Source organism: Somniosus microcephalus, chromosome 5, assembly GCF_052327205.1.
Source record: "Somniosus microcephalus isolate GS21.2 chromosome 5, FLI_Smic_1.0, whole genome shotgun sequence".
NCBI lineage: Eukaryota > Metazoa > Chordata > Chondrichthyes > Squaliformes > Somniosidae > Somniosus > Somniosus microcephalus.
In genome coordinates this window covers 204,721,072-204,748,726 of record NC_140991.1, presented here as the reverse complement: position 1 = coordinate 204,748,726, position 27,655 = coordinate 204,721,072, and the positions used below count along the sequence as shown (strand labels likewise).

The following is a 27,655-nucleotide window of genomic DNA, read 5'->3' as shown; positions in this document are numbered from 1 at the left end:
CTTTTTCCAGTTGTCGCTTGAGGAGGTTGAAAGCTGAAATAGCCGTTGCCTCCAATGGAAATGACTTTGCGTGAAGCAGGGGCTGGATCTTGTCGGAGAAGTGGGGTACCCACTTCACATAATAGGCGAACATGCAGAGTGCCCGACGAAGAAAGCCGAGATTCGTAGGGGGAGGGAGCTCCTGAAGTGGACAAAGTCGCTCCGGATCCGGTTTGATGACACCGTTGCCCACCTAGTAGCCAAGGATGTTGACTGATGGTACTGATTTCACAGATTTGGACTCATTTAAGGTTAAGTTGCGACGACAGAGAACGTCAAAAAATTTCTGGAGATTGGCATCATGCTCCTTCTGGTCATGACAAGCAATGGTGATATTATCTAGATATGGAAAAGTGTCCGTTAAGTTCTCCTGTTTGACTAGGCTATCCATTGCCCATTGAAAGACAGCCGCCCCATTGGTGACCCCAAATGGAAGGTGACAAAACTGATAAAGCCGACCATTGGCCTCAAAGGCCATATACTTTTTGTCGGAGTACTTTAATGGTACTTGATGATATGCGCTCTTCAAATCAAAAGTTGAAAATACCTTGTAGTTGGCAAGGTTATTGACCATATCATCGATGTGTGGTAGTGGGTAGGCATCTAGGTTGGTATACTGGTTAATAGTTTGCGAGTAATTGATGCAAAGACGTTTCTTGTGTTGCTTCAGAGGATTTTTAACAACGACGACTTGAGCCCGCCAGGAAGATGAACATGGCTCAATGATACCATCAGCTAGAAGGCGAGAGATTTCTGCCTCGATAAAGGATCGATCATCTTGGCTGAAACCTCGTGATTTAGTGACTATGGGTTTACATTGGGGGGAAAGATTGGCAAACAAGGAGGGCTCATCGAGCGAAGCCACTGAAAGCGCACAAAACGGTACTTTGGAAATAGTAAGCTCTGGCTTTGACCCTCCAAACTCGAAAGTGAGTCTTTTGTGTTGCTTCTGGAAATCCTCCCCCAGGAGCACATCGCTGCATATGTTTTTGAGCACCCCGAGCCAACTGGAGAAATAAGTGCAGCCATTGAGAATAAGGTCGACAAGACAAAAGCCGGAAGAGTTGGTGGTCAGTGTCGTCAGAGCCATTGCAATTTCCCTGTCTGAGGGGTAAATATGCAGTTTTAACTTACTGACAGCCCGCTCACTAATGAAGCTGTCAGAGCTGCATGAGTCGATTAGTGCACTCAAAATGTGTCCATTTACTGAAACCTTTGTGGCTGCATAGGACAGACTTTGGGGAAAAACATCTGTGATGGGAGGAGGAGCAGTTTTACCCTTGACAGCTGTAACTTTAGTAGTGGCTCTTGGGGGAGGAGCAGTTTTATAGATAGTAGCTGCAAAACTAACAGGAGCTCTCGACCGGTATACCTTAGAAAAATGGCCTTTCTTACTAACAGAGGCTCTTGACTGGCATACCTTAGAAAAGTGACCTTTCTTGCTGCGATGATTGCAGGTTGCGTTACGAGCAGGACAAAATTTTCTATAATGGAACGCACCTCCACAGAAGAAACACTTCCTTCCAGATTGCCAAGATGCCGCTAGGGCGGGGTCGTCATTAGTGAAGGCTTTTAGGGTAGGGTTGTCATCCGCTACATTAGAGTCATCATCAGTGAGGGCTTCCGCCCGAGACCTATCGAAGGAGTCATTAAAAGTGATAGCAGCAGCCCGTGCACGAGGTAAAAGATAGGTATCTGCATTCCTCTTTGCTAAGTCCAGGGAACATGCCTGGTCATAGGCAGCCTGTAATTCAAGGGTTTTATTCTCCAACAGATGCTGGCGTATGAAGGGAGACGCAATCCCATTAATAAAGGAATCACAAATTAACTCCTCCTGGTACTGCTCAACTGTGACAGCTTTAAGATTACAATCCTTGCTGAGCCTGCAAAGTTTCTGAAGGAATTCGTCAAGTGATTCCCCGGGTGGTTGTCGAGTTGTGGCCAGTAGATGCCGAGCAAAAATTTTGTTTGGGGCCTTAACATATAGTCGCTGTAATATTAGGATAGCGGAGTCACAGTCTACACAGTCTTCGATATAGTCAAACACATGAGGAGATAGATAATTGGTAAGTATCTCTAATTTATCAGGAACATTCTCACCACACACCCCGAGGAAGTTGCTGAAGGTACGATACCAGTGTTTCCATACCTTAACAGTTGTAGGTGAATTTGGGTCCAGGTCAAGACAGGCGGGTCTGAGTAGTTTGTCCATGATGGATTGATTACTACGCCGGAGTTCCCTTCTGCAGTTGAAGTCATAGCTGGCTGTTCCCAAAATCACTCAGAGCGTGGAGTCGATATCAAGTTGATTAAATTGACGTAATAAAACTCACTACGCACTTGGTTTGAGCATAAAGCAAGGCTTTAATCAACTTGTTCCAAAACATGGAGGTCTAGTTGTACTTCACTAGTTCCTATCTTACAACATGTCCCTCGGCAAGCTGGGCCTATGCCCGAGAATTTAAGCTCTTTGGACGGCGCCACCAGCTGGCCGTCCAGTGTTATTTCATGAGTCGTTTCTTCATGATGATGAGATTTATAACAGTCATCACCCCATTAATGTAGCCCCAATAATGACATCACCCTATTATTGTAACCCCAATAATGCATTCGCCCCATTAATGTAACCCCAATAATGTCATCACCGCATTAATGTAACGTCAATAATGTCAACACCCCATTAATGAAACCCCAATAATGTCATCACGCTATTAATGTAACCCCAATAACGTCATCACCCTATTAATGTATCCGCAAAAATGTCATCATCCCATTAATGCAACCCCAATAATGTCATCACCCTATTAATGTAACCCTAATAATGTCACCACCCCATTAATGTAACCCCATAATGTCATCACCATATTAATGTAACCAAAATAATGTCATCACCCTATTAATGCAAGCCCAATAATTTCATCACCCCAAGAATGTAACCCCAATAATGTCAACACCCTATTAATATAACCTCAATAATGTCATCACCCTATTAAATATCGCCAATAATGTCATCATCCCATTAATGTACCCCAATAATGTCATCACCCTATTAATGTAACCCCAATAATGTCATCACCCTATTAATGCAACCCCAATAATTTCATCACCCCATGAATGTAACCCCAATAATGTCAACACTCCATTAATATAACCTCAATAATGTCATCACCCTATTAATGTATCGCCAATAATGTCATCATCCCATTAATGTACCCCAATAATGTCATCACCCTATTAATGTATCCCCTAAAATGTCATCATCCCATTAATGCAACCCCAATAATGTCATCACCCTATTAATGTAACCCTAATAATGTCACCACCCCATTAATGTAACCAAAATAATGTCATCACCCTATTAATGCAACCCCAATAATTTCATCACCCCATGAATGTAACCCCAATAATGTAAACACTCTATTAATATAACCTCAATAATGTCATCACCCTATTAATGTATCCCCAATAATGTCATCACCCCATTAATGTAACCCCAATAATTTCATTAATGTAACCCCAAAAATGTCATCACCCCATTAATGTAACCCCAATAAAGTCAGAACCCCATTAATGTAACCCCAATAATGACATCACCCTATTAATGTAACCCCAATAATGTCACAACCTCATTAATATAACCCCAATAATGACATCACCCCATTAATGTAAACCTAATAATGTCACCACCCCATTAAAGTAACCCCAATAATTATATTGCACCATTATTGCAACCTCCATAATTTCATTACCCCATTAATGTAGCCCCAATAATGACATCATTCTATTAATGTAACCCCAATAAGGTCACCATCCTATTATTGCAACCCCAATAAATTCAACACCCCATTAATGTAACCCCAACAATGACATCACCCAATAATGTATCCCCAATAATGTCATCACAGCATTAATGTAACCCCAATAATGTCATCACCCCATTAAAGAAACCCCAATAATGTCAGCACCCTATTAAAGTAACCCCAATAATGTCATCACCCTATTAATGTAACCCCAATAATGTCATCACCCCATTAATGTAACCCCAATAATGTCATCACCCCATTAATGTAACCCCAATAATGTCATCACCCCATTAATGTAATCCCAATAGTGTCACCACCCCATTAATGTAACCCCAATAATGTCATCACCCTATTAATGAAACCCCAATAATGTCATCACCCCATTAATGTAATCCCAATAGTGTCACCACCCCATCAATGTAACCCCAATAATATCATCACCCTATTAATGTAACCCCAATAATGTCACAGAAATCACAGAAATCACAGAAACCCCACAGTGCAGATAGAGGCCATTTCGGCCCATCGAGCCTGCACCGACACATATTCCACCCGATCCCCGTAACCCCTACACCAACACATATCCCACCCTATCCTTGTAACCCCACGTGTTTAATCCCCCTAACACTAAGGGTCAATTTATCATAGCCAATCAACCTAACCTGCACATCTTTGGACTGTGGGAGGAAACCGGAGCACCCGGAGAAAACCCACGCAAACACGGGGAGAATGTGCAAACTCCACACAGACAGTCACCCGAGGCCGGATTCGAACCCGGGTCTCTGGCGCAGTGAGGCAACAGTGCTAACCATGTCATCACCCTATTAATGTAACCCCAATAATTTCATCACCCTATTAATGTAACCCCAATAAAGTCAGAATCCCATTAATGTAACCCCAATAATGACATTACCCTATTAATGTAACCCCAATAATGACATCACCCCATTAATGTAACCCCAATAATGATATTGCACTATTATTGCAACCTCCATAATTTCATTACCCCATTAATGTAGCTCCAATAATGACATCATTCTATTAATGTAACCCCAGTAAGGTCACCATCCTATTATTGCAACCGCAATAATGTCATCACCCTATTAATGTAACCCCATTAATGTCATCACCCCATTAATGTAATCCCAAAAATCTCACCACCCCATTAATGAAACCCCAATAATATCATCACCTCATTAATGTAACCCCAATAATGTCATCACCCCATGAATGTAACCCCAATAATGTCATCACCCTATTAATGTAACCCCAATATGTCATCACCCTATTAATGTAACCACAATAATGTCATCACCCCATGAATGTAAACCCAATATTGTCATCACCCCATGAATGTAACCCCAATAATGTCATCACCCTATTAATGTATCCCCAATATGTCATCACCCTATTAATGTAACCACAATAATGTCATCATCCTATTAATGTAACCCCAATAATGTCATCACCTCATTAATATAATCCCAATAATGAAATCCTATCATTAATGTAATCCTAATAATGTCACCACCCTATTATTGTAACCCCGATAATGTCTTCACCCCATTAATGTAATCTCAATGTCATCGCCCCATTAATGTAATCTCAATAATGTAATCACCCCATGAATGTAACCCCAATAATGTCACCACACTATTCACCCTATTAATGTAACCCCAATGTCACCACCCAATTAATGTAACCCCAATACTGTCACCAAACTATTAATGTAATCCCAATAATGTCAACACCCCCATTAATGCAACCCCAATAATGTCAACACCCCCATTAATGTAACCCCAATAATGTCATCATGCCATTAATGTAACCCCAATAATGAAAGAATCCCATTAATGTAACCACAATAATGTCATCACACCATTAATGTAACCCCAATAATGAAAGAATCCCATTAATGTAACCACAATAATGTCATCACCCCATTAATGTAACCCCAATAATATCATCACCTCTTTAATGTAACACCAATAATGTCATCGCCCCATTAATGTAACCCCAATAATGAAAGAATCCCATTAATGTAACCACAATAATGTCATCACACCATTAATGTAACCCCAATAATGAAAGCATCCCATTAATGTAACCACAACAATGTCAACACCCCATTAATGCAACCACCATAATGTCACCAGCCTATTATGTAACCCCAATAATGTCTTCACCAGATTAATATAACACCAATAATGACATCACCCCATTAATGTAACGTCAATAATGCCACCACACATTAATATAACCACAATAATGTCATCACCCCATTAATGTAACCTCAGTAATGTTATCTCCCCATTAATATAACCTCAATAATGTCATCACCCCATTAATGTAACCTCAGTAATGTTATCTCCCCATTAATATAACCACAATAATGTCATCACCCCATTAATGTAACCTCAGTAATGTTATCTCCCCATTAATGTAACCCCTATAATGTCACACTATTAATGTAACCCCGATAATGTCATCACCCCATTAATGTAATTCCAATAATGTAATCACCCCATGAATGTAACCTCAATAATGTAACCACACTATTCACCCTATTAATGTAACCCCAATAATGTCAAAACCCCATTAATGTAACACCAATCATGTAATCACCCAGTTAATGTAACCCCAATAAGGTCATCACCCCATTAATCTAAACCCAATAATGTCAACACCCCATTAATGTAACCCCCATAATGTCACCACCCGATTAATGTAACCCCAATAATATGCTCACACCATTAATGTAACCCCAATAATGTCAACACCCCCATTAATGTAACCCCAATAATGTCATCATGCCTTTAATGTAACTCCAATAATGTCATCACCCTATTAGTTTAACCTAAAAAATGTCATCACCCCATTTATGTAACCCCAATAATATCAACACCCCATTAATGTAACCCCAATAATGTCACCATGCCATTAATATAACCCCAATAATGTCATTAACCCATTAATGTAACCCAAGTAATGTCATCACCCTATTAAGGTAACCCCAATAATGTCATCACCCTATTAATGTAACCTCAACAATGTCACCACCCCATTGATGGAACCCCAATAATATCATCAATGCATTAACTTAACCACAATGTCACAACCCCATTAACGTAACCCGAATAATGTCACCACCCGATTAATGTAACCCCAATAATGTCATCACTCCATTAATATAACCCCAATAATGTCACCACCCTATTAATGTAACACCAAATAAGATCATCACCCCACTACTGTAACCATAATAATGTCATCACCCCATTAATGTAACTTCAATAATTTCACCACCCTATTAAAGTGAACACAATAATGTCAACACTCCATTAATGTAACCCCCATAATGTCACCACACTATTAAGGTAACCCCAATAATGTCACCACCCTATTAATGTAACCACAATAATGTCATCACACCATTAATGTAACTCCAATAATGTCATCACCCTATTAATGTAACCCCAATAATGTCATCACTCCATTAATGTAACCCCAATAATATCATCAATGCATTAACTTAACCACAATAATGTGACAACCCCATTAACGTAACCCGAATAATGTCACCACCCTATTAATGTAACCCCAATAATGTCATCACTCCATTAATATAACCCCAATAATGTCACCACCCTATTAATGTAACCCCAAATAAGATCATCACCCCACTACTGTAACCACAATAATGTCATCACCCCATTAATGTAACCTCAATAATTTCACCACTCCATTAATGTAACCCCAATAATGTCACCACCCTATTAATGTAACACCAATAATGATGCCATCCTATGAATGTAATCCCAATAATGTCATCAACCCATTAATATAATCCCAATAATGTAATCACCCCATTAATTTAACCAAAATGATGTCACAAACCCATTAAAGTAACCCCAATAATGTGATCACCCCATTAATGTAACCCCAATAATGTCATCACCACATCAATGTAACCCCAATAATGTCATCACCCTATTAATGTAACCCCAATAATGTCATCACGCCCCATTAATGTAACCACCATAATGTCACCACCCCATTAATGTAACCTCAAGAATGTCATCACCCCATTAATGTAACCTCAATAACGTCTTCACCCTATTAAGTTAACATCAATAATGTCATCACCCCATTAATGTAACCCCAATAATTTCAACACTCCATTAATGTAACACCGATAATGTCATCACCCCATTAATGTAATCCCAATGATGTCATCACCCCATGAATGTAACCCCAATAATGTCACCACGCTATTCACCCTATTAATGTAACCCCAATAATGTCACCACCCAATTAATGTAACCCCAATAATGTAATCACCCAGTTAATGTAACCCCAATAAGGTCATCACCCCATTAATGTTACCCCATAATGTCACCACCCAATTAATGTATCACCAATAATGTCGCCACCCTATTAATGTAACCCCAATAATGTCATCACCTCATTAATTTAACCACAATAATGTCACAACCCCATTAATGCAACCCCAATAATGTCATCACCCCATTAATGCAACCCCAATAATGTCATCACCCCATTAATGTAACCCCAATAACGTCATTATCCCATTAATGTAAACCCAATAATGTCATCACCCCATTAATGTAACTCCAATAATGTCATCACCCAATTCTTGTAACCCCAATAAGGTCACCACGCTATTAATGTAACCCCATTAATGTCAACACCCCATTAATGTAACCCCAATAATGTCACCACCCAATTAATGTAACCCCAATAAGGTCACCACGCTATTAATGTAACCCCAATAATGTCACCACCCAATTAATGTAACCCCAATAAGGTCACCACGCTATTAATGTAACCCCAATAATGTCAACACCCCATTAATGTAACCCCAATAATGTCACCACCCAATTAATGTAACCTCAATAAGGTCACCACGCTATTAATGTAACCCCATTAATGTCAACACCCAATTAATGTAACCTCAATAAGGTCACCACGCTATTAATGTAACCCCAATAATGTCAACACCCCATTAATGTAAACCCAATAATGTCACAACCCCATTAACGTAACCCAAATAATGTCACCATGTGGCAGAACCACTGAATGACTCTGGCTAACTGTAAATAATTCTCTTTAACGATGTTCTAACACCAGCCTAAACCTGTACCATTGTGTTAGCCATTACTGTGTTTTGTATATAGAGATTGCATGTACGGGGCGTGGCCCCTTTAAGAGCGCAGGAAAACGCGGGCAAACGCGATGACGTCACGTCGCAAACCATGGGGCTGCCCAGGCAGTCTTCATGGCATCTCCGTTGAATAAAGACCTGTTTAGTTGTTCTCTTGTGTCGATCTCCGTTATTCGTTGGAATTCGTTAATTCCTACAACCACACTATTAATGTAACCCCAATAATGTCATCACTCCATTAATATAACCGCAATAATGTCACCACACTATTAATGTAACCCCAAATAAGGTCATCACCCCATTAATGTAACCATAATAATGTCATCACCCCATTAATGTAACCTCAATAATTTCACCACCCTATTAATGTAACCCCAATAACGTCATCACTCCATTAATGTAACCCCAATAATGTCACCACCCTATGAATCTGACCCCCAATAATGACACCATCCTATTAATGTAACCCCAATAATGTCATCACCCCATTAATGTAATCCCAATAATGTAATCACCCCGATAATTTAACCACAATAATGTCACAAACCCATTAATGCAACCCCAATAATATGATCACCCCATTAATGCAACCCCAATAATGTCATCAACGCATTAATATAAACCCAATAATGTCATCACCCTATTAATGTAACCCCAATAATGTCACAAACCCATTAATGCAACACCAATAATGTCATCACCCAATTAAAGTAACCACAATAAGGTCATCACCCCATTAATGTAAACACAATAATGTCAACACTTCATTAATGTAACCCCCATAATGTCACAACCCTATTAAGGTAACCCCAATAATGTCACCACCCTATTAATGTAACCAAAATAATGTCATCACTCCATTAATGTAACCCCAATAATATCACCAATGCATTAACTTAACCACAATAATGTCACAACGCCATTAACGTAACCTGAATAATGTCACCACCCTATTAATGTAACCCCAATAATGTCATCACTCCATTAATAAAGCCCCAATAATGTCACCACCCTATTAATGTAACACCAAATAAGATCATCACCCCACTACTGTAACCACAATAATGTCATCACCCCATTAATGTAACCTCAATAATTTCAGCACCCTATTAATGTGAACACAATAATGTCAACACTCCATTAATGTAACCCCCATAATGTCACCACCCTATTAAGGTAACCCCAATAATGTCACCACCCTATTAATGTAACCACAATAATGTCATCACACCATTAATGTAACCCCAATAATGTCATCACTCTATTAATGTAACCCCAATAATGTCATCACTCCATTAATGTAACCCCAATAATATCATCAATGCATTAACTTAACCACAATAATGTCACAACCCCATTAACGTAACCCGAATAATGTCACCACCCTATTAATGTAACCCCAATAATATCACCAACCAATTAATCTAACACCAATAATGCCATCACCCTATTAATTTAACCTCAAAAATGTCATCACCCCATTTATATAACCCCAATAATGAAACACCCCCATTAATGTAATCCCAATAATGTCACCACGCCGTTAATGTGACCTCAATAATGTCATCACCCTATGAATTTAACCTCAAAAATGTCATCATCCCATTTATGTAATTCCAATAATATCACCACCCCGTTACTGTAACCCCAATAATGTCACCACCCGATTAAGGTAACCCCAATAATGTCCTCACCCTATTAATTTAACCTCAATATTGTCACCATGCATTAATGTAACCTCTATAATGTCACCACCCCATTAATGTAACCCCAATAATGTCATCACCCCATTAATCTAAACACAATAATGTCAAAACCCATTAATGTAACCCCCATAATGTCACCACCCAATTAATGTAACCCTAATAATATCATCACACTATTAATGTTACCCCAATAATGTCATCACCCTATTAATGTAACCTCAATAATATCACCAACCAATTAATCTAACCCCAATAATGTCATCACCCTATTAATTTAACCTCAAAAACGTCATCACCCCATTTATGTAACCCCAAAAATGTCAACACCCCCATTAATGTAATCCCAAAAATGTCATCACGCCATTAATGTAACCCCAATAATGTCATCACCCCATTAATGTAACCATAATAATGTCATCACCCCATTAAGGTAACCCCAATAATGTCATCAGCCTATTAATGTAACCTCAATAATGTCATCACCCCATTAATGAAACCTCAATAATGTCATCACCCTATTAATTTAACCTCAAAAATGTCATCACCCCATTTATGTAACCCCAATAATGTCAACACCCCATTAATGTATCCCAAATAATTTCATCACCCCATTAATGTAACCTCAATAATGTCAACACCCCATTGATGGAACCCCAATAATGGCATCACCCCATTAATGTAACCTCAATAATGTCATCACCCAATTAATGTAACCCCAATAATATCATCACCTCATTAATGTAACACCAATAATGTCATCGTCCCATTAATGTAACCCCAATAATGTCACCAGCCCATTAATGTAACCTCAATAATGTCACCACCCTGTTAATGTAACCACAATAATGTCATCACACCATTAATGTAACCCCAATAATGTCATCACCCTATTAATGTAACCCCAATAATGTCATCACTCCATTAATGTAACCCCAATAATATCATCAATGCATTAACTTAACCACAATAATGTCACAACCCCATTAACGTAACCCGAATAATGTCACCACCCTATTAATGTAACCCCAATAATATCACCAACCAATTAATCTAACACCAATAATGCCATCACCCTATTAATTTAACCTCAAAAATGTCATCACCCCATTTATATAACCCCAATAATGAAACACCCCCATTAATGTAATCCCAATAATGTCACCACACCGTTAATGTGACCTCAATAATGTCATCACCCTATGAATTTAACCTCAAAAATGTCATCATCCCATTTATGTAATTCCAATAATATCATCACCCCGTTACTGTAACCCCAATAATGTCACCACCCGATTAAGGTAACCCCAATAATGTCCTCACCCTATTAATTTAACCTCAATATTGTCACCATGCATTAATGTAACCTCTATAATGTCACCACCCCATTAATGTAACCCCAATAATGTCATCACCCCATTAATCTAAACACAATAATGTCAAAACCCATTAATGTAACCCCCATAATGTCACCACCCAATTAATGTAACCCTAATAATATCATCACACTATTAATGTTACCCCAATAATGTCATCACCCTATTAATGTAACCTCAATAATATCACCAACCAATTAATCTAACCCCAATAATGTCATCACCCTATTAATTTAACCTCAAAAACGTCATCACCCCATTTATGTAACCCCAAAAATGTCAACACCCCCATTAATGTAATCCCAAAAATGTCATCACGCCATTAATGTAACCCCAATAATGTCATCACCCCATTAATGTAACCATAATAATGTCATCACCCCATTAAGGTAACTCCAATAATGTCATCAGCCTATTAATGTAACCTCAATAATGTCATCACCCCATTAATGAAACCTCAATAATGTCATCACCCTATTAATTTAACCTCAAAAATGTCATCACCCCATTTATGTAACCCCAATAATGTCAACACCCCATTAATGTATCCCAAATAATTTCATCACCCCATTAATGTAACCTCAATAATGTCAACACCCCATTGATGGAACCCCAATAATGGCATCACCCCATTAATGTAACCTCAATAATGTCATCACCCAATTAATGTAACCCCAATAATATCATCACCTCATTAATGTAACACCAATAATGTCATCGTCCCATTAATGTAACCCCAATAATGTCACCAGCCCATTAATGTAACCTCAATAATGTCACCACCCTGTTAATGTAACCACAATAATGTGAGCACCCCATTAATGTAAGGTCAATAATGTCACCACGCAGTAATGTAACCACAAGAATGTCATCACCCTATTAATGTAACCTCAATAATGTCATCACCCTATTAATGTAACCCCAATAATGTCACCACCCCATTAATGTAACCCCAATAAAGTAATCACCCCATTAATGTAATCTCAATAATGTCATCACCCATTAATGTAATCCCAATAATGTCATCACCCCATGAATGTAACCCCAATCCAATAATGTCACCACACTATTCACATTATTAATGTAACCCCAATAATGTCACAACTCCATTAATGTAATCACCCAATTAATGTAACCGCAATAAGGTCATCACCCCATTAATCTAAACCCAACAAGGTCACCACCCCATTGATGGAACCCCAATAATATCACCACCCCATTAATGTAACCTCAATAATGTCATCACCCCATTAATGTAACCCCAATAATGTCACCACCCCATTAATGTAACCCCAATAATGTCATCACCCCATTAATGTAACCTCAATACTGTCACCACGCATTAATGTAACCCCAATAATATCATCACCCCATTAATGTAACCTCAATAATGTCATCACCCTATTAATTTAACCTAAAAAATGTCATCACCCCATTTATGTAACCCCAATAATGTCACCACCCCATTAATGTAACCCCAATAATGTCACCACCTGATTAAGGTAACCCCAATAATGTCATCACCCTATTAATGTAACCTCAATTATGTCACAACGCAGTAATGCAACCTCTATAATGTCACCACCCCATTAATGTAACCACCATAATGTCACCACCCCATTAATGTAACCTCAAGAATGTCATCACCCCATTAATGTAACCTCAATAACGTCTTCACCCTATTAAGTTAACATCAATAATGTCATCACCCCATTAATGTAACCCCAATAATGTCAACACTCCATTAATGTAACACCGATAATGTCATCACCCCATTAATGTAATCCCAATGATGTCATCACCCCATGAATGTAACCCCAATAATGTCACCACACTATTCACCCTATTAATGTAACCCCAATAATGTCACCACCCAATTAATGTAACCCCAATAATGTAATCACCCAGCTAATGTAACCCCAATAAGGTCATCACCCCATTAATGTAACCCCAATAATGTCACCACACTATTAATGTAATCCCAATAATGTCATCACGCTATTAATGTAACCCCAATATCACCAACCAATTAATCTAACCCCAATAATGTCATCACCCTATTAATTTAACCTCAAAAATGTCACCACACTATTAATGTAATACCAATAATGTCATCACCCTATTAATGTAACCCCAATAATATCACCAACCAATTAATCTAACCCCAATAATGTCATCACCCCATTAATATAACCTCAATAATGTCACAAACCCATTAATGTAACCCCAATAATGTCATCACCCCATTAATGTAACCCCAATAATGTCATCACCTCATTAATGTAACCTCAATAATGTCATCACCCCATTAATAGACACATAGACACATAGAAGATAGGAGCAGGAGTAGGCCATTCGGCCCTTCAAGCCTGCTCCGCCATTCAATGAGATCATGGCTGATCATCCAAATTCAGTACCCTGTCCCTGCCTTCTCCCCATATCCCTTGATTCCTTTAGCCTTAAGAAATATATCCAACTCTTTTTTGAATATATTTAATGAACTGGCCTCCACCACCCTCTGTGGCAGAGAATTCCACAGGTTCACCACTCTCTGGGTGAAGAAATTCCTCCTCATTTCAGTCCTAAATGGCTTACCCCTTATCCTTAGACTATGACCCCTGGTTCTGGACTCCCCGGCCATCATAAAAATCCATCATAAAAGTCTGTCCAAGCCTGACAGAATTTTATAGGTTTCGATGAGATCCCCTCTCAATCTTCTAAACTCCAGTGAGTATAAGCCCAATCGACACAATCTCTCCTCATACGTCATTCCTGCCATCCCAGGTATCAGCCTGGTTAATCTTCGCTGCACTCCTTCCATGGCAAGTACGTCCTTCCTCAGGTAAGGCGACCAAAACTGCACACAATACTCAAGGTGCGGTCTCACCAAGGCCCTGTACAACTGTAGCAAGACATCCTTGTTCCTGTACTCGAACCCTCTTGCTACGAAGGATAACATACCATTTGCCTTCTTAACCGCCTGCTGCACCTGCATGCTTACCTTCAGCGACTGGTGCACAAGAACACCCAGGTCTCTTTCCACTTCCCCTTCTCCCAATCTATTGCCATTCAAATAGTAACATAGAGATAGGAACAGGAGTAGGCCATTCGGCCCTTCGAGCCTGCTCCGCCATTCAATGAGATCATGGCTGATCCTCGTCTGAGATCATAGCTGATCTTACCAGTTCAGTACCCCGTCCCCGCCTTTTCTCCGTCACCCTTAATCCCCTTAGCCTTCAGAAATATATCCAATTCTCTCTTGAAAATATTTATTGAATTAGCCTTCACAGCCCTCTGTGGCAGGGAATTCCACAGGCTCACCACTCTTTGAGTGAAGAAATTCTTCCTCATCTCTGTTTTAAATGATTTGCCCGCTATTTTTAGACTGTGGCCCCTGGTTCTGTGCTCCCTGGCCATTGGAAACATTCTCTCTGAATTCAGCCTGTCCAGGCCTGCCATAATTTTATATGTTTCGATGAGATCCCCTCTCAATCTTCTAAACTCCAGTGAGTACAAGCCCAAACTATTTAATCTCTCTTCGTAGGTCATTCCCGCCATTCCAGGTATCAGCCTGGTGAATCGCCGTTGCACTCTTTCCATGGCAAGAACATCCTTCCGCAGATGGGGCGACCAAAACTGTACACAATACTCCAGATGCGGTCTCACCAGCACCTTGTACAGCTGTAGTAAGGTATCCCTATTCCTATACTCGAACCCCCTTGATATGAAGGCCAACATACCATTTGCCTTCTTAATCGCCTGTTGCACCTGCATGCTCTCCTTCAGTGACTGGTGCACAAGAACACCCAGGTCCCTCTGCACTTCCCCATCTCCCAATCTATTGCCATTTAGATAATAATCTACCCTCCTGTTTTTACCCCCAAAGTGGATAACCTCGCATTTATCCACATTATAGTGCATCTGCCACGTATCCGCCCATTCCCCCAACCTGTCCAAATCGCACTGTAGCCTCCTGACATCCTCATCAGAGCCCACCCCTCCTCCTAGTTTAGTGTCGTCAGCGAATTTGGAAATATTGCATCCAATTCCCTGATCCAGATCATTTATATATATTGTGAACAGCTGGGGTCCCAGGACAGATCCTTGCGGCACCCCGCTGGTCACTGCCTGCCACTCTGAAAATGAGCCGTTTATTCCAACTCTCTGTTTTCTATCCGCCAGCCAGTTCTCTATCCACGTTAATACTTTGCCCCCAATCCCATGAGCCTTAATTTTGCATGACAATCTTTTGTGTGGAACCTTATCGAAGGCTTTCTGGAAGTCAAGGTACACCACATCCACTGGCTCTCCCCCATCTATTTTACCAGTTACTTCCTCAAAAAATTCCAGCAGATTAGTCAAACACGATTTACCCTTTGTAAATCCATGTTGACTCTGTCCGATCCTTTCCCCATTTGTCAAGTGCTCCGCTATTTTATCCTTAATAATGGACTCTAGCATTTTGCCCACAACCGATGTAAGGCTTACTGGTCTATAATTCCCTGCTTTCTCTCTACCCCCCTTTTTAAATATTGGGGTAACATTAGCTACCCTCCAATCCACGGGTACTGTTCCCGAGTCAATGGAGTTCCGGAAGATGATCCTTAGAGCATCTGCTATCTCCAGGGCCACCTCCTTAAGTACCCTAGGATGTAGTTTATCAGGCCCCGGGGATTTGTCGGCCTTCAGTCCCCTCAACTTACCCAACACCATATCCCTAGAGATACTAATTTCTGTCAGCTCCTCCCTCTCATTAGTCCCTATGTTTGCCGATATTCCTGGGAGGTTATTTGTGTCCTCCTTTGTGAATACAGAACCAAAGTATGAGTTTAATTGGTCTGCCATTTCCTTATTCTCCATTATATATTCTCCCGAATCGGACTGCAGGGGACCGACTTGGGATTTTACCAGTCTTTTCCTCCTGATATACCGATAAAAGCTTTTGCAGTCTGTCTTTATTTTTGCTGCAAGTTTACTTTCGTATTCTATTTTCCCCTTCCTGATTAATCCCTTTGTCCTCTTCTGCTGTATCCTGTACTGCCCCCAATCTTCCGGTCTGGTGCTTTTTTTTGCCAGTTGATATGCCCTTTTTTTTGATTTTATGCTGTCCCTAATTTCCCTCGTTATCCACGGTTGAGTCACCTTTTTAGGTTTATTTTTATGCCAAACCGGTATAAACATGTTCTGGAATTCTTCCATTCTATCTTTGAATGCTTGCCATTGTCTATCCACTGTCAATCCCCCCAGAAACACCACCCAATCAATCTTACCCAATTCCCGTCTCATACCCTCGTAATTCCCTTTATTTAAGTTCTGGACCTTAGTCTCTGATTCAATTTCCTCACTCTCCATCTCGACTGAGAGCTCGATCATATTATGATCGCTCTGACCCAAGGGGCCTCGTACAAGAAGATTGGTGATAAGTCCCTTCTCATTGCACAATACCCAGTCTAAAATGGCCTGATCTCGAGTCGGCTCCTCGACATATTGGTCCAGATAACCGTCCCGAAAACATTCCAGGAATTCCTCCTCCTCAGAATTTTTACTAATTTGGGTAGTCCAATCAATATGTAAATTAAAGTCACCCATGATGACAGCTGTGCTCTTATCGCACGCTTCTCTAATTTCCCTTTTTATGCCTTCCCTCACCTCCATATTACTATTTGGAGGCCTATATATCACACCCACTAACGTTTTTCTCCCCTTGCTATTTCTCATTTCTACCCATACAGATTCCGTTTCATCCGAGTTAATATCCTTCCTTTCCATTGCATTAATCCCCTCCTTTACCAGCAATGCTACCCCACCTCCCCTACCTTTTTGCCGATCCTTCCTAAATATTGTATATCCCTGGATGTTAAGTTCCCAGCCTTGCCCACCCTGCAGCCACGTTTCTGTAATCCCAATCAAATCATACTTGTTTACCTCTATTTCCACAACTAATTCATCCACCTTGTTCCTAATGCTTCTAGCATTAAGATACAAAGCCTTCAGGCTTGCTTTTTTCACACTCTCATTATGAATTAGTTTGGCCCTTTGTGTTTCTCTCCTTTGCTTATTGCTTCTCACCTTTCTACCATCTATTTCTGACTTCATATGACTTCCCTCTTTTCCACTACCTAGGTTCCCATCCCCCTGCCAAATTAGTTTAAATCCTCCCGAACCGTCCTAGAAAATATTACCCCGAGGTAATAATCTGCCTTCCTGTTTTTGCCACCAAAGTGGATAATCTCACATTTATCCACATTATAGTGCATTTGCCATGTTTCTGCCCAATCACCCAACCTGTCCAAATTGTCCTGGGGTTTCACGACATCCTCCTCACAGCTTACCCTCCCACCCAGCTTTGTGTCGTCTGCAAATTTGGAGATATTACATCCAATTCCCTCGTCCAGATCATTAACATATATTGTGAATAGCTCAATAATGCCATCACCCTATTAATTTAACCTCAAAAATGTCATCACCCCATTTATGTAACCCCAACAATGTCAACACCCCATTAATGTAACCCCTATAATGTCACCACCCTATAAATGGAACCCCAATAATGTCCCCACCCCATTAATATAACCCCAATAATGTCATCACACCATTAATGTAACCCCAAAAATGGCACCATCCCATTAATGTAACCCCAATAATGTCAACACCCCATTAATGTAACCCCAATAATGTCACCATGCCATTAATGTAACCTCAATAATGTCATCACCCCATTAATGTAATCCCAATAATGTCATCACCCCATCAATGTAACCCCAATAATGTCACCACACTATTATTGTAACCCCAATAATGTCATCACCCATTAATGTAATCCCAATAATGTCATCACCCCATGAATGTAACCCCAATCCAATAAAGTCACCACACTATTCACATTATTAATGTAACCCCAATAATGTCACAACCCCATTAATGTAATCACCCAGTTAATGTAACCGCAATAAGGGCATCACCCCATTAATCTAAACCCAATAATGTCAACACCCCATTAATGTAACCCCCATAATATCACCACCCAATTAATGTAACCTCAATAATATCACCACATTAATGTTACCCCAATAAGGTCATCACCCCATTAATGTAAACTCAATAATGTCAACACCCCATTAATGTAACCCCCATAATGTCACCACCCAATTAATGTATCACCAATAATGTCACCACCCTATTAATGTAACAGCAATAATGTCATCACTGCATTAATGTAACCCCAATAATTACACCATCCCATTAATGTAACCCCCATAATATCACCACCCAATTAATGTAACCTCAATAATATCACCACATTAATGTTACCCCAATAAGGTCAGCACCCCATTAATGTAACCCCCATAATGTCACCACCCTATTGATTTAACCACAATAATGTCACAAACCCATTAATGTAACCTGAATGTCACCACCCTATTAATGTAATCCCAATAATGTCATCACCCCATTAATTTAACCACAATAATGTCACAACCCCATTAATGCAACCCCAATAATGTCACAATCCCATTAATGCAACTCCAATAATGTCGTCACCCAATTAATGTAACCCCAATAAGGTCACCACGCTATTAATGTAACCCCAATAATATCAACACCCCATTAATGTAACCCCAATAATATCATCACCCCATTAATGTAACCCCAATAATATCATCATCCCATTAATGTAAACCCAATAATGTCACAACCCAATTATTGTAACCCCAATAATGTCATCACTCCATTAATGTAACCCCAATTATATCATCACTGCATTCATTTAACCACAATAATATCACAACCCCATTAACGTAACCCGAATAATGTCACCACCCTATTAATGTAACCCCAATAATGTCATCACTTCATTAATATAACCGCAATAATGTCACCACCCTGTTAATGTAACCCCAAATGAGGTCATCACCCCATCACTGTAACCACAATAATGTCATCACCCCATTAATGTAACCTCAATAATTTCACCACCATATTAATGTAACCCCAGTAATGTCATCACTCCACTAATGTAATCCCAATAATGTCACCACCCTATTAATGTCACCCCAATAATGACACCATCCTATTAATGTAACCCCAATAATGTCATCACCCCATTAATGTAATCCCAATAATGTAATCACCCCGTTAATTTAACCACAATAATGTCACAAACCCATTAATGTAACCCCAATAATGTGATCACCCCATTAATGCAACCCCAATAATGTCATTACCACATTAAGATAAACCCAATAATGTCATCACCCTATTAACGTAACCCCAATAATGTCACAAACCCATTAATGTAACACCAATAAAGTCATCACCCAACTAATGTAACCACAATAAGGTCATCACCCCATTAATGTAAACCCAATAATTTCATCACTCTATTAATGTAACCCCAATAATGTCTCCACCCCATTAATGTAACCCCAATAATGTCATCATTCCAATAATGTAACCTCAATAATGTCAAAACCCAATTAATGTAACCCCAATAATGTTATCACTCCATTAATGTCACCCCAATAATGACACCATCCTATTAATGTAACACCAATAATGACACCATCCTATTAATGTAACACCAATAATGACAACATCCTAGTAATGTAACCCCAATAATGTCATCACCCCATTAATGTAACCCCAATAATGTCATCACTCCATTAATGTCACCCCAATAATGACACCATCCTATTAATGTCACCCCAATAATGACACCATCCTATTAATGTAACACCAATAATGACACCATCCTATTAATGTAACACCAATAATGACAACATCCTAGTAATGTAACCCCAATAATGTCATCACCCCATTAATATAACCCCAATAATGTCATCACTCCATTAATGTCACCCCAATAATGACACCATCCTATTAATGTAACACCAATAATGACACCATCCTATTAATGTAACACCAATAATGACAACATCCTAGTAATGTAACCCCAATAATGTCATCACCCCATTAATGTAACCCCAATAATGTCATCACTCCATTAATGTCACCCCAATAATGACACCATCCTATTAATGTCACCCCAATAATGACACCATCCTATTAATGTAACACCAATAATGACAACATCCTAGTAATGTAACCCCAATAATGTCATCACCCCATTAATGTAACCCCAATAATGTCATCACCACATTAATGTAACCCCAATAATGTCATCAGCCCATTAATGTAAACCCAATAATGTCATCACCCCATTAATGTTACACCAATAATGTCACAACCCCATTAATGTAACATCAATAATGTTATCACACCATTAATGTAACCCCAATAATTTCAAAACCCTATTAATGTAACACAAATAATGTCATTACTCCATTAATATTACCCCAATAATGACACCGTCCCATTAATGTAACCTCAATAATATCAGCACCCCATTAATGTAACCCCAATAATGTCATCAATCCATTAATGTAACCCCAATAATGTCATAACCCAATAATGTAACCGCAATAACACCATGCTATTAATGTAACCCCAATAATCTCATCGCCCCATTAATGTATACCCAATAATCTCATCAGCCCAATACTTTAACCGCAATACTGTCACAACCCCATTAATGTAACACCAATAATGTCATCACCCCATTGATGTAACCCCAATAATGACACCAACCTATTAATGTAACCCCAATAATGTCATCACCCCATTAATGTAATCCCAATAATGTCATCACCACATTAATATAAACCCAATAATGTCATCACCCTATTAATGTAACCCCAATAATGTCACAAACCCATTAATGTAACACCAATAATGTCGTCACCCAATTAATGTAACCACAATAAGGTCATCACCCCATTAATATAAACCCAATAATGTCAACACTCCATTAATGTAACCCCCATAATGTCACCACCCTATTAATGTAACCCCAATAATGTCACCTCCCTATTAATGTAACCACCATAATGTCACCAGCCTATTAATGTAACCCCAATAATGTCTTCACCATATTAATGTTACACCAATAATGTCATCACCCTATTAATGTTACCCCAATAATATCATCATCCTATTAATGTAAACCCAATAATGTCATCGCCCTATTAATGTAACCCCAATAATGTCATCACTCCATTAATGTAACCCCAATAATATCATCAATGCATTAACTTAACCACAATAATGTCACAACCCCATTAACATAACCCGAATGATGTCACCACCCTATTAATGTAACCCCAATAATGCCATCACTCCATTAATATAACCCTAATAATGACTCCACCCCATTAATGTAACCCCAAAATAAGGTCCTCACCCCATTAATGTAACCACAATAATGTCATCAGCCCATTAATGTAATCCCAATAATGTAATCACCCCATTAATTTAACCACATTAATGTCACAACCCCATTAATGTAACCCCAATAATGTGATCACCCTATTAATATATCCCCAATAATGTCAACACCCTATTAATGTAACACTGATAATGTCATCAACCCATTAATGTAATCCCAATAAAGTCAACACCTTATTAATGTAACCCTAATAATGTCACCACTCTATTAATTTAAACCCAATAATGTCATCACCCCATTAATGTAACCCCAATAATGTAATCACCCCATTAATGTAACACAAATAATGTCATCACCATATTAATATAACCCCAATAATGTCATCACCCAATTAATATAACCCCAATAATGTCATCACCCCATTACTGTAACCCCAATAATATCACAATCCTATTAATGTAACCCCGATAATGTCAACACCTTATTAATGTAACCGCAATAATGTCACCACCCCATTAATGTAACCCCAATAATGACATCACCCCATTAATGTAACCCCAATAATGTCACCAATCTATTAATGTAACTCCAATAAAGTCATGACTCCATTAATGTAACACCGATAATGTCACCACCCTGTTACTGTAACCCCAATAATGACACCATCCCATTAATGTAACCTCAATGACGCCGTCCCATTAATGTAACCCCAATACTGTCATCACCCCATTAATGTAACCCCAATAATGTCATCACCCTATTAATGTAACCCCAATAATGTCACCACCCTATTACTATAACCCCAGTAATGTCAACACTCCATTAATGTAACCCCAATAATGTCCTCAACCTTTTAATGTAACCCCAGTAATGTCACCATCACTATTAATCCTAATCTTATAAAGACTGCCCTCCTGTTAATCTTTACCCCAGAGATTACCCTAGACCTGCCATCCCGACTGATCTCGACTCTCTAAAACCACAGCTCCTGCTCGTTAAGTCTCCAATGTAAGACCAACCGTTTTTTTTGTTTAGTCTGAAGTGATGCTGCGTCAATACCCATTTTTTTTTAATGAATCAAAACAAAACAAAAATTGGTCTTTGTGCTGTTTCGCACTTCTGTGTCGCTGGAGCAGTCTGATCTCTTTCAGAATCATTCAGCACTTTTAGGCATTCCGAATCACTTCGAGCAATTTCTGGAATTCTAATAAGCATCTACGAAGTTACGGCGATGTAGCGGACTGGTTATAGGTACACCGAAGGGTTGGCGAGTCACGAACGTAAAATGAAAATCGTGATTAAAATTAGAATTATCAAACTATTGAGAGGTTTAAAAAAGTCCAAGCCAATTGCTTAGTGGAACGTAACTTTCTGCCTTACCTTTTCAGCTAATTTAATTCTGTAAGGTCAATCCTAAAGTCCCTCTTTGTCGTGATCCCATAGCTTTGACCATAAACTCAAATCCTCTGATGCCTGTAGCCGAGACAGGTTTCAATAAATATTCCGCTCTCCAGGTGATCGTTACAATACCCAGTGCGTTTTTCATATATTTTTTCCTCTGCTTTTACAGTAACACGTGCATTTTTTTTGAGTTCTTGTTTTCTCGCAGCTAGAGAAAGGAATGTGATGTTAAAATGCCCAAGTCGACTGGAGCCCCTTGAGAAGCTGCCACACACTCTGAGTGCGGCCAGTGGTACCGAGCAGGCGGTCAGGGAAAGTGTCTATGCACCTTCAGCAGATCACATTGCACCTCGCTCGCTGCGACTGGAATCAGCCATTCCCACTAATGCACCTCACACATAAGGACGACGAACGTGCATTTATGTAGCGCCTTTAACGTCGTAAAACGTCCCAAGGCGCTTGTTCGCAGAAGATTGTTTTAAACCAAACGGAGCCGATCTAGTAACAACAAAAATAAATCTTTCATGTCAAGACACTGCGCCTCTGGTCTGGAGTAGGGCTGGTTAGTGTGAGCTTCTCGAGGCGAACCGGGCAAGGTCGTTGTTCGGTTCTCTCGCGAGCAAATCTGACAGCAGTGCGAGCAGGCCGACTGGAAATCTTAACCGAAAATAACACTCAAAATCTGAATGACATCAACAATCTAAGGGAGCTCACACTCCGCTCTCTCAATATCCACCTTCCACATACCGGCTGTGGGTGCTTGTTATAATGGTCTGTGTTTAATATAAATGGATCAATGTTAGTTTTTAATCTGTATCAGTTTCACCATTCTATAGTTTCTACTATTTATATATCATCATATCCTTATTTAAACGTGCTTCTATACACCCAACTTCCAACAGTCTATATCGACCTGTTACTAGAGCTGTATATTCAACAATATAACTTATCCCTTTAAATAAATAAAATGTACTTCCATTGTTTATATATGTCTCCATTAATTCTCTGCTTCTTCCCGATCATGTAACTACAGATGTATCTCTAGTGATATCATTCTCCCGCTGTGTCAGATTTGTGCATCCAACAGCCGCCGCCCAACCTGGAACGAATGGAGTTGAATTCTACTTCAGCCCAAGACAGCTGAGGAAAGTTGGACACTGGGCTTAACTAATGTAATAACAAAAATAGGGAATATTCTCGTATCCGAGCTGCCATGTTGCCTCTGCTTGTACCAGACAGTTTTTTTTTAAGTTTCTATAAAATAAAGTCAGCTGTGCCTGCAAATCCTCAAACTGGGGTTCGCACGGAAACAGTGAGTAAAGACTAAAGAAATGTAGAGTTCTTACCGCCCGATGAAGGTTGACCAGTCTCCCAGGGATGGATCCGCACTGTAATACAGTGTAAGGTTATTGATCTGCTCCATCTGATTTATTAAACCGTGCCCTTTTATTCTAGAATTAATGGCAATGCAATTAAGGAGAGAGCTATTCCACAGCATGGTATTGCTTTCACTAATACTTCTTTTGGACAGACGGAAGTTAAATAAATCTTTTCCTCTTTCATTAAAGGCTGCAGTCAATTAATGAAAAGCTCTCGACAAAACTGTTGATCAATTCCCGAGAAGCTTCGATGGCTGAAGCAGAAAGATTATACAGTAACACCAATTGTAGAGAGGCCAAGCAAGCACCGGGCTGTCCAGTCCCGCTCCAGCAGAATCGCACAGTGCAAACTTGCATCTACCGAACTGTCAGCAACTAAAGATTATAAAATCCCCAATGCTTTGTACAGATTTGGCGATATGGGATCTCAGTTTTACGATAGCGAATAGGGAATCGGTTTCCAACATGACACGCGATTTTAGAGGGCGACTTTGACGATTTAAAAGTAAACAAAGTAACAATTTTATTTTACAAAAAGCATTGTTGTCACAAATTGAACACGCAAAACTGAAATTCACCGGGAAAATATGGAGCCAAATGTATTTTTTTTTAAACCGTTTTCCGTCGTCTTCTGCAATTTATTGGAGTTATTGATATAAATTCTAACATCAAAATCTTCCCAGGAAACTGCTCTGCTGCAAAAATCAACATAGTTATCTGTTGAGGCTATAGTTTACAAGGTTTTCAACATCAACAACAAATTGCCCAAATTGTTGGAAAACGCCAATTGGCTCATTGACTGGAAGGGGAGGGACGTAGATCCAAATAAGCGGGCCGCCTTGCAGTTCCTACATGTTTAAGAGGTATTCAGGCCTGTCGCCTTTATGACCAGATCAGAGCTGATGATGAGGAAATCGCACGTCAATATTGACATTTTTCTTGTGGGGCCTATGAAACAGGATGAACAGGAGGTTGGGGAAAAATTGAACTGCCATTCATAAGAACATAAGAACATAAGAAATAGGAGCAGGAGTAGGCCAATCAGCCCCTCGAGCCTGCTCCGCCATTCAATAAGATCATGGCTGATCTGATCCTAACCGCCAATCTACTATCACAGAACCACCTCCTGAATCTAACAGAATTAGACACACGAAATAGGAGCAGGATCAGGCTACACGGCCCCTGGGCCCGCTCCGCTACCCACAGGGCCATGACCGATCCGAACCTAGACTCATGTCCAAATTCCTGCCCGCTCCCCGTAACCCTTAATTCCCTTTACTTCTAGGAAACTGTCTATTTCAGTTTTAAATTTATGTAATGATGTAGCTTCTACTGCTTTTTGGGGCAGCATATTCCAGTTAAAGGGAATCTCGTGTGCCAAGGCACATATATACTAGTCTGGGTGATGCCAGGTCACACATAAAACAACCTAGCATTCAATAGAAACAATAGGGTTGGATTTCTGAATCCTTTCATATAGGAGCGCAAAGGAAAGTTGTGGACAGTGGATCTGCATTTTACCAAGGGAGGCCATGTCAGCTACCTGATAGCATGAATGTGATATGTGAAGCCTTAACTAAGGTTAATAAAGCTAAGTTAGAAAAGGCTCATGCCGACACCAATAGAGACCATATCCAAAATTTTGCATCTAATTCACAGCAGCCTAGATTTTGTGACCACACTTCTGGTGGGCAAGTGCAGGCTGCATTATTACTAAGTACAAGCCTCATTTCCACAGAATAATAATTGAATTAGGTCTTATGCCGAATTTCATGAAATTTGTTCGAGCTCTTCCCACAGAAATTATCTCACCAAAATAAAATGGGTGCATTACTGATCCATGGCCTGAATCTCTTTAGCTGGCCTCTTAAAGCTAGGCTATAATTTACATAACTGGGTTTGAAAATTGCTCTTTTTGTGACTTAGCATTTCAGTACCGCTAGATGCTGTAGTTAGCATTTTTTATACTTAGCCCTTCTGTCATTTTTACAACGCTCAAAGAATCTTCGGTAATTTTTTTTATAGCTGTTGCTTTGTAACATGCGTCTAACAAAGTTCAGAGAATGGGAATCGCTGAGTCTCCACATTGTAGTGCATGATTTAGATAAGGAACAACATTTTATGAGCTGATCATCACATGCAGGTGCAGCGACACCGAAGGAGGTATGCATAGACCCGTCAATAACGTTGGACCCGGATTTAGCTATCATACCTGCGCACGTCTGAGGAGAACTATTTTCACTGCTTTTGACTCGCTAGAAGAGCTGACAGAGCTATGCCACCTGCTCCAGACTAATCTGCAGACAACTGCAAGAATTGGGAAGACTGTTCTGTAGCTATGACGGTCGCCATTGCATTAAACTACTATGCTGCAGGATCCATCCAAGTCAGTCACTGCTGTCCTTAGCAAATAAAGCAAATGACAGCTGCCATGTTTGCGAGGAGGAAGTCCTTCATAACTTCTCCTGCGGAAAGGAAGCAACA

At 39.6% G+C, this 27,655-nt stretch overlaps 1 protein-coding gene across 1 annotated transcript in view; it reads right to left on the bottom strand.

The window, feature by feature from the left end:
* Positions 1 to 24,239, bottom strand: part of colq (collagen-like tail subunit (single strand of homotrimer) of asymmetric acetylcholinesterase) — a 223,836-nt gene extending 199,597 nt beyond the window's left edge. Inside the window, exon 1 of the mRNA XM_085988586.1 lies at positions 23,772 to 24,239. The gene's annotated coding sequence lies outside the window, so the exon portion shown is untranslated. The remainder of the gene's footprint in view (positions 1 to 23,771) is intronic.
* Between the last annotated feature and the right edge of the window lie 3,416 nt (positions 24,240 to 27,655).